This window comes from Alligator mississippiensis, chromosome 8 (assembly GCF_030867095.1).
Source record: "Alligator mississippiensis isolate rAllMis1 chromosome 8, rAllMis1, whole genome shotgun sequence".
Classification (NCBI taxonomy): domain Eukaryota; kingdom Metazoa; phylum Chordata; order Crocodylia; family Alligatoridae; genus Alligator; species Alligator mississippiensis.
In genome coordinates, this window is record NC_081831.1 from 18,767,029 (window position 1) to 18,781,840 (window position 14,812).

General features: G+C 44.1%; 1 protein-coding gene across 1 annotated transcript in view; it reads left to right on the plus strand.

Annotated features, from left to right (window-relative positions):
* The window catches only part of LOC102572017 (protoheme IX farnesyltransferase, mitochondrial), a 159,921-nt gene that overhangs the window by 127,291 nt on the left and 17,818 nt on the right, over positions 1-14,812 (plus strand). The gene's annotated exons all lie outside the window — the stretch shown is intronic.

The window sequence follows — 14,812 nt, forward strand, 5'->3', positions numbered from 1 at the left end:
TTTGGGTTTGAGTTTGGATTGTTTTATATCAGACATTATTTCGCTGCCAGACCCATAGGATTTTGATTTTGCATATCTAAAAGTTTCAGCTTTGAAAAAATGATAAAGCTGCTGGTCTACAGAATGTTATTCCAGTTTGTTTCCATTATTATTGTTGTTATTACTGTACTCCTTTTGTAGCTGACAGTGTAGTGAATATGGTTTTTATTACTAAAGTCCAAAAAGATTTGTGCAAAAAAGTTAGAATTTAATTTTACTGTTGGTGGATTGCCATAATTCAGTTGTCTGTCGTGATTAGTGACTGGTTTTGAATGCTATGTTTGTTACTTTGAGGTTAGAAGTTATACAAGTGCTTTCTTAGCCTTCCCTCAAAAATCCTTTCATGGTGACCCGGTGCTACTTAAAAGGAAGATCTTGCAACTTGCAGCCAAACGTGCTTTCCACGGTAATACAACAAAAGTCTTCGTCAGCCACATATGCTGACTTAACGTTGCTCATTTTCTAAGGCAGTGGTACTCACTTTTTTTGGACACCACAGACCAGATGCATGGCACTGGGCCAGTCCATGGGCTGGGTCAGGCCCCATGTCACTTCTACATGCCAGGATCAGGCCCCAGGTCTTGTGCCACTTCCACCCTGCCAGAGCCCAATCCTGGCTAGGGGTGGGGGGAGGGGTTGCAGTGTAGGAAGCCTGATCCTGGCCAGGTGGAAGCAGTGCAGGGCTCCATGCTGCCCCCAGCTGGCTGGAATCGGGCTCCAGGGCTCTGCACCACCCCCTGCTGGCTGGGATCAGGATCCGGGGCCCAGCCTGGCTCCTGGATGCTAGGATCAGGCCCTGTGCCACTCTGGGCACCTAATCAGGTCTGCAGAACCACAGCCCCCAAAGCTCCTCACAAGATCCTTGGGGAGCCCCATGGGCCAGATTACACAGTACGGGTTGGCCAGGATTTGAATACTCCTGACCTAAGGTGTAGGAACAGAGAGGCTTCTACATATCTTATTTCTGTTGTAATTGTCTTATTCCTAAAATTATCAGTTTGTCGTCTTCATCTCCCATCAATGTAGGTATGTGGGGGATTGTTTGGTGCAGCTTTTGGCAACCCATGCCATTTCTTCACTTCTTAAACTGATCTCCATAGGAGACTTAGCAGTCTGCTAGAGAAAGCTTAGGAGCTTCAGGGTGCTTCACTTCTTAAATTCTTCCTTGGCTAATTTGCAGTTCTCCAGCCAGAGAGCATGCCTATGTTATTTCTGAATAGCATATGGCTAGGCATGGCAGTCACAGTTTCTACCTCAAAGTTGGGGCTGGTTGTGGGCAGCCATTGAGTGCTTGCTGTGTCAGAGCAGCAGGAAGTCAGGAGCTACCCTAGAGACCAGCAAAGCCTCTATATACCAGTATAGGGGATCCGATTTTCTAGCCTGCATTAGGCAGTTTTGTGATGAAGCAGTCTTTGTATTATTCTACTTTGTCACTTAAGGCAGCTTTGCATCTGATGAGAATCAGAGGAGAGGGCTTGTATGGTGCATCTTCATTTATTGAATACTTTAAATACTTGAGGTTGGTGCTTATGTTCAAGTTGATACGTGGTTCCAGAAAACATACTGGCCTTTGGGAGTCTTGCAATAGCCGATTATTCTCTCTTGAGGATAGTGTTTTCTCATAAATACAAAATAAAAGAAGAAAATGGGTTATGGTGCTAATTCACAACATCTGAAGGATTGAAACATTCAAATAGCCTTCATGCTTGGCACTTCTGTGTATCTCTTCTATTTTAAGACATGATGAAATGACTGGTAGCAGAATGTATTGCACCTCATGTGTAAGACTGGCCCTCTTATTACAATAAATTGTTTTGACAGTGTCATATGCAGATGAAATTCTCATCTAGAATAGCAATATTGAGATTAATCTGAACCATCAATCTCACCTTTATTGTCTCAGTATCATTTACCTGTCACCATACAGCATTATGAAGTCAATGATAATTTAGCATTGTTTCTTTCGGCAGCAGCAAACAAATTACAGCTCTGAGGGAAATAAATGTGACACTTATGATGGAAACTGTACCTCAAATGAACAAAGCAGAAATCTCATCAGGTGAAACAGGCATATTTTTGATCTTGCAAAAAGCATGTAATTTTATGATTTGATTATTAAAAGCTGTGGTTTACACCTTTCAAATGGGGAGGGACATTTGATGTCAACAAAGTGATAAGCAGATGAAAATGAGTGTGTACCTTATAGCTTCCTTTCAATGTAAAAAAAGTGGCTTGATATGTTTTTTGCCTCAAAAAAAAGAGATTCATAGATTCATAGATGTTAGGGTCGGAAGGGACCTCAATAGATCATCGAGTCCGACCCCCTGCATAAGCAGGAAAGAGTGCTGGGTCTAGATGACCCCAGCTAGATACTCGTCTAACCTCCTCTTGAAGACCCCCAGGGTAGGGGAGAGCACCACCTCCCTTGGGAGCCCGTTCCAGACCTTGGCCACTCGAACTGTGAAGAAGTTCTTCCTAATGTCCAGTCTAAATCTGCTCTCTGCTAGCTTGTGGCCATTGTTTCTTGTAACCCCCGGGGGCGCCTTGGTGAATAAATCCTCACCAATTCCCTTCTGTGCCCCCGTGATGAACTTATAGGCAGCCACAAGCTCGCCTCTCAACCTTCTCTTGCGGAGGCTGAAAAGGTCCAGTTTCTCTAGTCTCTCCTCGTAGGGCTTGGTCTGCAGGCCCTTGACCATACGAGTTGCCCTTCTCTGGACCCTCTCCAGGTTATCCGCATCCTTCTTGAAGTGTGGCGCCCAGAATTGCACGCAGTACTCCAAGTGCGGTCTGATCAGCGCCCTATAGAGGGGAAGTATCACCTCCCTGGACCTCTTCGTCATGCATCTGCTGATGCACGATAAAGTGCCATTGGCTTTTCTGATGGCTTCGTCACACTGCCGACTCATGTTCATCTTGGAGTCCACTAGGACTCCAAGATCCCTTTCCACCTCTGTGCCACCCAGCAGGTCATTCCCTAGGCTGTAGGTGTGCTGGACATTTTTCCTCCCTCGGTGCAGCACTTTGCATTTCTCCTTGTTGAACTGCATCCTGTTGTTTTCTGCCCACTTGTCCAACCTGTCCAGATCTGCTTACAGCTGTTCCCTGCCCTCCGGCCTGTCCACTTCTCCCCATAGCTTTGTGTCATCTGCATACTTGGACAGAGTACATTTGACTCCCTCGTCCAAGTCACTGATGAAGACATTAAAGAGTATCGGTCCAAGGACCGAGCCCTGCGGGACCCCACTGCCCACACCCTTCCAGGTCGAGACCGACCCATCCACCACGACTCTTTGGGTGCGACCCTCTAGCCAATTTGCCACCCACCGGCCTGTGTAGTCATCCACATCACAGTCTCTTAACTTGTTCACCAGTATGGGGTGGGATACCGTATCGAAGGCCTTCCTGAAGTCTAAGTATATGACATCCACCCCTCCTCCTGTGTCCAGGCGTTTCGTAACCTGGTCATAGAAAGAGACTAGATTGGTCAGGCACGATCTGCCCGCCACAAACCCGTGCTGGTTTCCCCTCAGCATAATTTGCCCTGCCGGGCTCTCACAAATGTGAGCCTTGATAATTTTTTCAAAGATTTTACCAAGGATGGAGGTGAGACTGACTGGCCTATAGTTGCCCGGGTCCTCCTTCCTCCCCTTTAAAAGATAAAAGATGAAGAACAAGTCTTTGGAACTGTACTCTTTTTTCACATTATGAAGCATTGGGGAGGTAAAGCTTCTTGTTCCGTGGTTTTGCTGGGGGAGTTTTCAGGTTTTTGAATAAGTGCATGAACATTCTGTGCCCGTAGTTAAAGGTGCAGATATGTTGAATCTTTAACAGTCGTCTTTTTCTAGGAATTTGAGTTAAATAGGTGTTACCAAAAATAAATCAATGGGAGGTAAAAACAAAAGCTCTTTGTGACATCATTGAAAACACCATCTCAATTCTCCATTTGTCCATAACACCTCTCAGGAAATACAGGGTATGTAGAGCTTAATTGTGTTGTTGAGTTCTAGTGTGGTATCATGAATAGGGCACTGGAGTAGAGACTGGAAGTGTTCTGGCACTGAACTGCTGTGTGACCATAAGCAAGTCACTTGACCTCTCTGCTTCTCTCTTAGCTTGTCTGTCTTGTCTGTTTAGATCAGGGCAGGCAATTATTTCAGGTGGAGGGCCACTTAACGAGATCTGGCAAGCTATTGAGGGCTGCAAGGGTAGCCCTGCCCCTTGACAAGTGCCCCGCCCCCTGGTTGCCATCTTGAGATCATAAGTCCCGCCCCCCATAACCTCTGGACTTTGCCACCTGAAGTCTCTCCCCTTGACCCCAGAAGTACTCCTTTTTAGAAAGGGGTTTGCCATCTTGGAACAGGAAAAAAAAATTATATACTAAAAATCAAACATTGATAATAGCATATTTTAATTGTATTTTTTTTTTAATTGTCCTGATGTGTGTGTTTTGTTGCGCACATAGAGGTGATTGCATAATAGCTCAAAATGAAGTCTTACTCTTGTATACTGTGGGAAGGTATAGAAGGGTGGGGGGTTGTAGGTGGGGGGTATGGGCAGCTTGTGGGGGGTGTTTGTGGGGGGTTGTGGGTAGGTAAGGGGTTTGTGGGGGGTTGTGGGATGTTTGGAGGGGGCAGATGGCTGGGGGGGTGGGTGCATGTGGGTGGTGGGGTGTGTGAGTGTAGTAGTGAGCTCCCCCCAGAGGCGTGCGGGTGTGGATGGGTGCAGTGTTTGTAGGGTGTGTGATTGTGTGTGGGGAGGGTGTGGTTGTGGGGTTTGCAGGTATGGTGGTGTGTGCATGGGAGTCCCCCACACACACTCCCCTGAATCGTTCAGTCCCTGCTGTGCAACAGCCTGGAGCCCATGCACCCAGTGGCACCCCACTGCCACCGCCAGCAGCGCGCAGCCCCAGTGTGCCCCACTCCCACTCCGGACTCAACCCTGTCGGAGAGATCATCTGGAACACAGGCACAGCCCACTCCTTACTGCCCACCTGTGGCGCATCCTGCCATCCCCTGGGCACGCAGCGGGGCTGGGGCGGCTCTGCAGCTGGACTGCCTTCCTAGGTAGCCCAGGTGGCAGCGGCTCCTTGCGGCTGCTGCCACTGCCAGCCCCAGCCCCGTGGTACTGGCAGGGACCCATGCACACAGCCCTTACCCCGTGTACTCTGCGCCTGCTCTGGGCTCGCCCACCCAGGCTCAGCAGCGACAGCGTGAAACAGAAGCGGGTGCTTAACACTTGCGGAAAAGTGGCCCCTCACCACTGCTGGCACTTCCTGGTGTAGTTTCCTGGCCTGCACTCCTCCGGGCTGCGCTGAATATGCTTTGCACTGCCACCATTGCCCCGACGGGAAGCCCTGAGGCAGTGACACAGCATAGACACAGGGTAGCCCAGCACAGGCTTCAGGAGGCTACATCAGGAAGCACTAGCAGTAGTGAGGGGAAGGGGACACTTTTACCCCACACTGAGCAGCAGCTTCTGTCCCATGCTGCCACTGCTGAGCCTGAGCGGGCAAGCAGAGCAGGCTCGGGGCACACAGGGTCGGGGCTGTGCAGTGTGGGTCCCCACTGGTACCGTGGGGCTGGGGGGTGGCGGCAGCAAAAGGGAGCTGCCACCACCTGGACTGCCTAGGAAGGCAGTCCAGCCGTGGAATCGCCCCAGCCCTACTGCATGCTCAGGGGGGCGGCAGAACACACCATGGATGGACGGTGCATGGGCCAGGCGGGACCAATGGACCTGCTGCGGGCCAGATCTGACCCGCAGGCCGTAGTTTGACCGCCCCTAGTTTAGATAGAAGCACTTCCAAATAAGAGTTGTCTGTCTTTGAACTTGTAAGATATTGGACACAATGGGGTCCCAGTCTTCTCTGAGACATCTGTGAGCTACTACAATCCAAATAACATGTTTGATTTAGAAAATCAACTTAGAAACATCCTTTAAGGTGTTCTGTATACCTCATAAAGGGATTAAAAAGGGGCACAGTTTTATTTCCCTTTTAGAAATGGGTTAATGTGTGTGCAGAGGGCTTTTTTGTTTTGGTTTTGGCAAGCAAGGGAGGAAGAGGAACTTGTTTTATTACTTTTTATGGTTGGTTTTGTATTTGCATTTTCAAATATAAGCACTTACATTTCATCTGCAAAATATGCAAGCAGGCACAAATGGGCACTTAAATTCAAGCTTACTCTTACGCAAATATACTTTGCATGCACAGTTGCCCATTAACACAGGGTCAAAAAATAAGCTCCTTTACATATTTACATAGTGTCTAAGCACGCGTTACATATAACAGCTAATCACATGAATGCGTTTATTCAGAATCCATACAGGGTATGCATGTATAAAATATGTATGTGAGATGGTGGGGAGAGGGAAGAAGGATTGAGATTTGATCCTTAATTCTAAGTTTTTAAGATTCTTTTAAAAAGCTAACAGTCTCATTTCTTGATTTTTTTCAAACACATTTTTTCTTAATTGTTTGAAAGTTCGGTCATTTCTTGATTTTTTTTTTTTTTAAATTGTAATAATTTTAACTTGAGTCAAGGTGATAACTTTGTACATGTCCTCTTCACAAAGTGTGTTGCCTAAAATTATTGTGTAGAAAGTATATGTTGATGAGGTCTGGGAATGAGGAATTTTTATTTCCATTAATTAAGGTGCCAGTGCTGTTATGAAGCACATAAATGCATTAATTGCACGGAGGAAAAGATAAACTTTGTTCAGGGCATGCTGCTAGTAGCAGAACAAGGACTAGAACCCAGGAGTCCTGACTTAAAATTGAAAAAAAATACAGCCATAAAAATATAATCAATTCATCTAAATAAGCTCCTTGGATTCAAAGACCTTGCAACCACATGTGAGTTATGGGGGAGGGGGTGCATCATTTTCTAAAGTCACCATCTACCACACATGATATGTAGGGTTCCAAGTGAATGCCTACCAATTGCATATGGCATAGGAGCCTGAATTTCACTCACATGGGATTCCCTCCTGCCTGCTCCCTGTTCTCCCACTCTCACCAGTGCGCTATCCTTGAGTGATTCTCCCCAGGATGATTGACAGTGTCTGGAACCCCACTGCGTCAGTGGCAGCTCTGAGTTGCATGAATAGAAGAGTAAGCCCCTCTTCTCTTGGGCCCTGTTGTTGGAGTGCACTTGAAAGAGAGCTGCCTCAGAGGAGCTCTACTGGCAATAAATATCAGCAAGGTTTCTTTGGCTTGTGAATGCTGTTTGATTATTCTCTCCACTTCTACATACACCACAACATGCTCAGAGTCGAATATTGGTGCATTTTGGGTGTGTTACGCATTTACAGTGGAGAAGAAGGAGAAGCGGGGCAGCCTAGCTGGCTTCTGATTTTTCTTTCAGTTTGCATAGCACATAGAAGATGCTCAATATTTTAGATTTGCAATTTGCTTAGAACACAGTTTCTTGGCATTTTTTCGTAGTGTGATTATAACTAGAAAGGCCTCCCATTGTCCCCTAAAAAAGGAGCTTCGTAGTCAACAGGTGCACTTTCCAAAATGGATCCTTGGCCACCTTTCCAAATATAAAGCTGTCCTAAATGAGCAGCTGAATAATTTCCCAAGCAAAAGTGAATTCCTGAATGGTGTTTAGTTTGCCCAGCCCTTTTCCCAGTGTGTTTGAACTCTGCCCACCTATCACCATTAAACAAACATTAATTGAAATATTCCTTAAATTGCTCTGATTTGAGCTAGGGCTTAATTTTGTCCCCAGCAACTCCCAAGGATCATGGGAAGCCCAAAGATCTGCCCTAAGGATTGAGCTGTGTGTCTTTGACTCATATCTGCCCACATCCCAGATAAGAACTTGCTTTTATTCATTAGCCTTGCAGAACTAACATATCAGTGAGAGAGCGAGCTGAATTCTGTTCTGTCTCATGCATCATCAGCAAAAGTCACCCAACTCCAGCTTGCAGTATCTTTATAAGTGCTGGTAGTTTGAGGGGCAGAAAGAACATAGCTGAATTATCAGATCTCCGGCTGAGTTTGAAAGCAGTTAGAAAAATCATCATTTGGCTCTTATACACCAAGTGGATGTGCAGTTGGAATCCAAATCTGTCATTTTTACACAGTCATTTTTCAAAGTATGGCTTCACTGCCTTTCATTTAAAGTTTCCCCCTCTCTCTCTCTCACTGACACACATGCACACACTTTTCAAATACTAGTGCCAACAATGACACTTTGATAACTGTAGTCTGATAGTATATCAGATGCTTCATTGATGCAGTGCCTGTTCCATGTTAATGACCCAGAATGAATTTAGAGAGAGAGCCAGTTGGGGTGTTCTTCAGATGCTTGCTACCTCCAGGGTTTCTGCTTTAAATATTAGGCCTTTACTTGAAAATTGTCCGTAGCACTAACAAAAATTGAGCCCTTTTCTTTATAATCAAGCTATTTATTTTGTGACTTTTTTTAAAGACTTGAGGCAGGAGTTTTGACATTACGTGGGTTATTATCAGTTGCCTGAAGGATACTGCTCTCATTTTAAATTAAGGTTGTGTCAGATTTGAACAAAGTGCTGATTGCTCCTTTTAGAAAAGTACATTAAACAAGCATTTAATGGGCTGAAGAAGATACCAGCTGTGGAAATATCAATATAATCCATACAGTTTATTAGGCAATTGTTGAGAAGTAGAAAATGCAATACTTGCTGGATGGCTAGAAGCAATACATTTCAAGTACCTGTGAACAATAATAATAACTGCTGATGTAATGTGTCCCACCTGAGGATGTTAGAATAGTATCAAGTAATCCTCATGAGACCCCCTCCAACGTAAGTCAACCAAGAGCAGCCTCCTGCAGGTGCCATCAATATACTAAATTCTCTTGGTGAAAACATGGGAATTCATTCTCAGTAGTTGCCTCTCGACTCTGGAGCTCCCTTCCCCTTGAGGCCCACCAGAGCCTGAGGCTGGAAGCATTGTAAGCCCTTCCTATTTGGACAGGCATTTAGCAGGGAAGACTAAGGTGAGATATTGCTGGAGGGGGAGAGAGGTGTGCGGGCATTGCTCTGTCTATAGCAGGGGTGTCCAACCTTTTTGAATGTGGGGCTGGATCACGAACTTTTTATCACCCAGTGGACCAGTGAACCATATTCAAAGACCTCACAGGAAGTGGTATCATATCAGGAAGTGATGTCACATGACCTTTGACACCAATGAAGTTGCAGGAAGTGACAATGAAATGGGTCTGGAAATGTGGTTTAAAATCCAAAATAAAAACAATTTAAAAGCAAGAATGAAATAATACCAAACACTTGACTAAAATAAACAATTTTGCTTCTACTCACTTCTCAATGAGTGAAAGAAGCATAATGCAAGTTGACAGATCAGATGTGGAAAAGATATCAACCAGAGTGGAAACTAATCAAAGCAACAAAATATGGGCATTTTTGAGAATAATCTTCAAGAAGATTTACTTTTATTGAATTAATAACTTGTTAGTAACACATCTTTAACAAGTAGTAACAAGTTGAACCCCCAATCCTGCACAACGAGAAACAGAAGCAAACACAATCCAAACACTGGACAGTATTTTTACAAAGCTTTTTACCTGCTCCAAATTTACGTTGGAGCCCAGATCGTTCATGCTCTATTCTTGAGCATATTTTTCAGTCTTAAAGGGGCATACAGCACAGCTGCAGGGGCCTCAGCCACAGCTTTCTGTCCCTGGTGCAGCCTGGCCAGCCCATCCCGTCCCCTATCAAGTGGTGGCTTCCCCATGTGCTGCTGCACTTTCCCCCTACCTGTGCCCATGGGTCCCAAAAGGCAGGAGGCTCCACTGCCGCTGCTGCTGGCCAGTGCTGACCCAGCCGGGCGTCCCCAGCAGCACGTGGGAAGCCAGCTTCAGCCGCATGCTGCCCCACCCAACCCGGGTCAGCACCAGCCAGGAAGAGCAGTATGCAGCTGAAGTCAGCTTCCCATGTGCTGCTGGGGATGGGAGGAGGCCGGCCAGGTTGGCACCAGCCAGCAGAATCGGCGGCAGAGCCGTGTGAAGCTCGTGACTGACCGATGCAGGCAGGGGAAAATGCAGCTGAGCCCCTGCCGCTCCAGCTGGGCTCATCCCATCCCGAGTGGCGCACAGCTCCACCGTCACTTCTGCTGGCTGGTGCAGACCCGGCCCACCTCCTCCCGTCCCCTGCAGCCAGTTTCAGCTGCATGCCGCTTTTCCTGGCTGGTGCTGACCTGACTGGGTCCGTCCCATCCAGAGCCGTACACGGCTGAAGTCGGCTCCTCGTGTGCTGCTAGGGACGGGAGGAGGCGGGCCGGGTCTGCACCAGCCAGCAGAAGCGGTGGCGGAGCCATGTGCCGCTCGGGACTGACCAGTGCAGGTAGGGGGAAAGTGCAGCTGAGCCCCTTGCTGCTCTGGCTGGGCTCATCCTGTCCCGAGAGGCACATGGTTACTCCTCTTCCCACATGCACTGCGTCAGCAACGTCAAGCTGACGTGGTGCATGTGGGAACCGTGTCCCTTCCCCAGCCCTTCAGCAGCCATTAGGAAGCTGCTGAGGGGCTGGGGGAGGGACGAGGGGTGGGAACGAAAGTAAACCATGTTTACTTTCGTTTCCTGTCACAGCACTGCGGGCCACAGAAAATGCCTTGGCGGGCCTCATGGCGGCCCGCAGGCCGTATATTGGACAAGCCTGGTCTATAGCTTATTTTAATACTCTGTTGGCTTTTATAAGTTATTTTGTTTCTTGTGTCCTGTTCTCTTGTTCACTCATTTTATAAGTTACTTTGCTGTCTTCTGGTCACAAAATATATTCTTAGAATAACCAGTTTCCTGCATCCTCGTGTAGGTATCATGTTTGTTCGTAGGAAGCAAGGCTGGATCTCAGAAGTGCTAAGAAGGCTATGCAATGCATGCCACTTCTAATTTTGAAGTTTGTACTAAACAGTGATTCTCTTTGCAATGCCGTCTGCTGTCTCCTTGGGAAAGTGAGTAGGTGCTATAGCGCTTATGATTGAGGGAAGCCTCAGGGTCAAGCAGGGTGAGGAGTTCTGCTGTTCAGAACCGCTTGTGCATAGCCAAGTAGATTTAAAGTTGTTACAAGTATAGATCTAAACAACCCTGATTTATCCTGAATTTAAAAATAAAGATTCAACTCTTTTTGTAGTCCTTTATTCTATAAATTGGCAAGGTGCTCAGATACCAGTATGTTATAAATATATGGAAAGATGGATGAGTTGTTTAGTTTACATGATGTCAAGGATTATCTGTAAGGAATGTTCTGTTTATGCCATGGTGTCATGTTAGTGCAGAGGGAATTGAATACATTTTTTTCGCTAAACTGGTAAGTTTAAAGTATTATCTACATATCATCTATAGAGCAAAGTATAGCTGTCAGTGAAATGGCCACTCAGAACAATTTTTTACTTATGGAACCTACCTTCAATAAAATAGTGTTTAAATGTAGGTTGATTTTTAAGGGATGTAGGTTGTAGCTGTGTCAGTCTACAGGCAAAAGCAGTCAAAACTCTTGTAGTATAGGTGATTATCCTTTATTAGACCAACTAGATAGCTTGCAAATAAAAAAAAAATGTTTTGCAACTATCTAGTTGGTCTAATAAAAGATATTGCCTCTACCACAAAAGTTCTGATTTATTTTTAATACTTTAAAACATAATTTTAATAATTTTAAATTTAGGCTTCATTTTTTATAATTAATTTAGCATATGGAAGTGTCTTTTCCCAATATTCGTTTTTTTAAAAATATTGGTTTTTGAGTTTCATTTTTCATTTTGTTACTCTAACAATTCAGCAAAAAAAAAAAAAAAAAAAGCCATTCTGTAGGAATTTATACCCTGTTCATTCCAGTCAGACATCATCCCAAGCATCAGGTAGGTAGGCTGGGTGAAGCTCAGAAGACTTTATAGAGCATCAGCTGGTGTGGCTGCAAGGCTTCATGAGGTTCAGGAGTTGGGGAATTAATTCACATCCCAAATTCTTACCCCCCTGCATATGCAAGCCTCTTTATTTGTTAAGTCCAGTGTTTCATACCAGCAAACATGTTAATCAATCCTTTGTCTCCATTTGTAGTATTTAACTAGTTTCTAAATTAATTTCAAGAACTAATAACCCAATGAAGAATGTCTTGTATTGAAAACTTGTCTAACTTGTACTGTGTCTGATGAAAGATATCACCTCCCCAAAAAAATCCTTCATAAACTAGATCAGTGTTTTTTAACTGGGGTGCCATGAGATCCATTCAAGGATGCCGCTAAACAGAAAAGTTATGGAGGAATGCCTTGGGTCTAAAAAGATTGAGGACCACTAAGCTAGATGGACGTACTCGGTTTTATACTTCATTTTGCCAATATTAATTAGCCATGGATAACCCTTTGAGCCACACAGTTTACCCGAGGCCAGACAATATGGTACCCAAGAGCCCTGAATTCCAGTCTCATGCTGTAACTAGGAGAGATCCAGCCACCACTGAGACTAAATGTGACCCTGTTTTTATCTTCAGGGTGTTCTTGCATCCACCGGTTCAAAAAACATGAAAAATGGCATGGGGGTGTTATGCTGGATATAGTTTCTTTGATACAAGAACTAAGCATAGTTGTTGCTGAGCCGCTCCATGCAAACAGTGCTAGAAGAGCAGGCTTACTATCTATCCTGTCATGCCAGGCTTATTCATCAGCCACTTTACCTTACCCACCACTATACACACACGTATCTTCTGGACTTTCATTTCCTGTGGCAATTTATAATGATGTAGCATTCATTTAAATTGAGGAGATGCATAAGATTCCACTCTCTTAATTAGGAGGAGCAGTGTTCATTGCTCTGAGCCAAGTTCTGTTTTCATTTATGCCCATGGAAACCAAGAGAAGTGAATGAGCAGTTCCTCAAGGTGTGAGGGTGGAAGCTGGTCCTTTGTCTTCCTACCAGTTCATTTCTATATATAACCACTGTATCATTCAGGAACTTACAGTCTAATTCTACTGTATTTGGGAACTCAGTGAGTTGGATTTGCTTATACCAAATTCAGGGTTTCTTAAATGTGCAGGGGAAATGCTAAGAAAGTGTAATGTATAGACATAGTGTTGGGGCAATTTACTATGCAAATGGTGTTTGCTGAATAAAAGAATCTAGTTCCCAATAAAGCTAATGGGCACAGTCCCATACGGTCCTTTAACAGTGTATCTCGTTAGCAAAATTTGCAAATCTTCATCTTGTCAGTGGATGACAACACAGTATCCTGTCTGTATTCATAACTATCAAAAACTGTGAATACTGAAGGAAATAAGTATATTCCCTCTACACTTTATAATGTAAAATGTATTGCTGGATTTTAGGAGCTGGCAGTATTATCTGTGTTCATTTCTTCAGTTTGTTGGCTCAGTTAATTTATTTTAAATTGAAGACAGATTTTTACTTAGTTCCAACATTTTAACTTGAGACTTGCTTATATTAATGGTTCTGATTATTTTAGAAATCTGTAAAAGGCTCTGTCTGATGTGACTTGTCTGACTAGGGTTATAACAATCAAAACAGAACAGTTAAGGCTTTTTAATAACAACAGCTTATTAAAATTCATCTTTGCTGGTGGGACTTCTCGGAGCAAAGTGTGGAACATTGGTTGCAGTGCATATTTCAGTATTAAAGATTTGGCAGTAGGAGAAGAGTATACTATTAAGGATAGAATGAAAAATACTGAATGAAAACCTGCTAATGGAAGGTGAGGGTTGCATAGTTTTAAGAGTCAAGTTATGTTGAGATAAGCTTGTTACCAGAATTAATTTAGCTATGTTGCAAACACATAATTTCCTATTCCTGTCTTGCTGGTTAAAGTATGGAGTAAAGAGTTTACCAAACCAAAACTCACTTAACATTACTCGCCTCCTTTCCATAGTCCTCCCCCCAGTTTCTGTTTGCTCCTTTCCATTAGAAAAAGCAAAGTGAAGCAACTTGTTCAAACTCTTTCACAAGTGTAAATGAAGTGCGTCTCCACTGTGGTCAAAAGGAGTTAAAATGGTATAAAACTGAATCAGGCCAGCAGAAATACAGGCCCCTTTTTTGTGTACCAGTGCTGGGACATAGGCAATGTGGTTCTGAGAACTAACCAAAACAGTTTGTCTAAATATGGGTTAAAGAGCCTTTGTTAATCATGTTGGGTGTTTATTATGGTAGCTTAGATGGCAGCATTAACCATTTCACCGCTGGTCATTTTTGCAGAAATTTCCATTTGGGACTGGCAGGAGCTTGCAATTTCCTCCTCTGAATCTGACTTCTAGAAAATAGGACTTATGAAAATCCAGTTGCAGCCTTTTGCTTCTAACAAAACCTAGGAAGTTGTAGATCACTTGCTGTTGCTTTCAGAAAATAGCAAATCTTATTTTGGTTTTGTTGCTCAAATTCCCTCAAACATGTTAAGCACTGTATGTAAGCCAGCTTTGAGGTTGGAAACTCTAGCCATTTGGGGTACATCATCAAAAATGTTTATTCCTGCTTATATGAGTCCTATTCTAATAGCCTTAGAATAGTATACATTTACACAGTTCAGGTATTTCTGAATTTTCAGCACTGGTCACAAGAATAAGAAATAGTGTAATTATTTCCATCATTTATAACTCTAAAGCCGTTGTAGCCAGCTTCTCCAGAAAGGCTTGCTTTAGCTGAAAGGTAGAGTGTAGAAATTTCACCTTAAAAAAAATGTTACAGGCATCTAGAAACTGATTTGTTTTTACTGAAAAAAGTTTTGCAACCTTAAGTTTAGCTGTTACTCTATACACAATATGAGGGGAGCAGA